The following is a 1,987-nucleotide window of genomic DNA, read 5'->3' as shown; positions in this document are numbered from 1 at the left end:
GACCACCAGTATATATAGCAGTACGGTACGGAAGGCCACTGCTCTACCTACCTCTGTGTCGTCAAGTATACTATCCATCTAGATTCTATTCCTGTGGTGCATTTTAGTTTTGCAGTTTGCTGACAGTGACCACCAGTATATATAGCAGTACGGTACGGAAGGCCACTGCTCTACCTACCTCTGTGTCGTCAAGTATACTATCCATCTAGATTCTATACCTGTGGTTCATTTTAGTTTTGCAGTTTGCTGACAGTGACCACCAGTATATATAGCAGTACGGTACGGAAGGCCACTGCTCTACCTACCTCTGTGTCGTCAAGTATACTATCCATCTAGATTCTATACCTGTGGTGCATTTTAGTTTTGCAGTTTGCTGACATCTGAAGCAAGAGGTGGTAACGAGGTGGAATTCAACCCTCTATATGCTTCAGAGGATGGAGGAGCAGCAAAAGGCCATTCAAGCCTATACATCTGCCCACGATATAGGCAAAGGAGGGGGAATGCACCTGACTCAAGCGCAGTGGAGAATGATTTCAATGTTGTGCAAGGTTCTGCAACCCTTTGAACTTGCCACACGTGAAGTTTGTTCAGACACTGCCAGCCTGAGTCAGGTCATTCCCCTCATCAGGCTTTTGCAGAAGAAGCTGGAGACATTGAAGGAGGAGCTAAAACAGAGCGATTCCGCTAGGCATGTGGGACTTGTGGATGGAGCCCTTAATTCGCTTTACCAGGATTCATGGGTGGTCAATCTGTTGAAATCAGAGCACTACATTTTGGCCACCGTGCTCGATCCTAGATTTAAAACCTACGTTGTATCTCTCTTTCCAGCAGACACAAGTCTGCAGAGGTTCAAAGACCTGCTGGTGAGAAAATTGTCAAGTCAAGCGGAACGTGACCCGTCAACAGCTCCTCCTTCACATTCTCCCGCAACTGGGGGTGCGAGGAAAAGGCTAAGAATTCTGAGCCCACCCGCTGGCGGTGATGCTGAGCACTCTGGAGCGAGTGCTGACATCTGGTCCGGACTGAAGGACCTGCCAACGATTACTGACATGTCGTCTACTGTCACTGCATATGATTCTGTCACCATTGAAAGAATGGTGGAGGATTATATGAGTGACCGCATCCAAGTAGGCACGTCAGACAGTCTGTACGTTTACTGGCAGGAAAAAGAGGCAATTTGGAGGCCCTTGCACAAACTGGCTTTATTCTACCTAAGTTGCCCTCCCTCCAGTGTGTACTCCAAAAGAGTGTTTAGTGCAGCCCCTTGTCAGCAATCGGCGTACGAGGTTACTTCCAGAAAATGTGGAGAAAATTATGTTCATCAAAATGAATTATAATCAATTCCTCCGTGGAGACATTCACCAGCAGCAATTGCCTCCAGAAAGTACACAGGGACCTGAGATGGTGGATTCCAGTGGGGACGAATTAATAATCTGTGAGGAGGGGGATGTACACAGTGAAAGGGGTGAGGAATCGGAGGATGATGATGAGGTGGACATCTTGCCTCTGTAGAGCCAGTTTGTGCAAGGAGAGATTGATTGCTTCTTTTTTTGGTGGGGGCCCAAACCAACCAGTAATTTCAGTCACAGTCGTGTGGCAGACCCTATCGCTGAAATGATGGGTTTGTTAAAGTGTGCATGTCCTGTTTATACAACATAAGGGTGGGTGGGTGGGAGGGCCCAAAGACAATTCCATCTTGCATCTCTTTTTTCTTTCATTTTTCTTTGCATCATGTGCTGTTTGGGGACAATTTTTTTGAAGTGCCATCCTGTCTGACACTGCAGTGCCACTCCTAGATGGGCCAGGTGTTTGTGTCGGCCACTTGTGTTGCTTAGCTTAGTCACACAGCGACCTTGGTGCGCCTCTTTTTTCTTTGCATCAATGTGCTGTTTGGGGACAATTTTTTGGAAGTGCCATCCTGCCTGACACTGCAGTGCCACTCCTAGAAGGGCCATGTGTTTGTGTCGGCCACTTGTGTCGCTTAGCT

Source organism: Pseudophryne corroboree, chromosome 3 (assembly GCF_028390025.1).
Source record: "Pseudophryne corroboree isolate aPseCor3 chromosome 3, aPseCor3.hap2, whole genome shotgun sequence".
NCBI lineage: Eukaryota > Metazoa > Chordata > Amphibia > Anura > Myobatrachidae > Pseudophryne > Pseudophryne corroboree.
Note: the sequence above shows the minus strand (reverse complement) of the source record.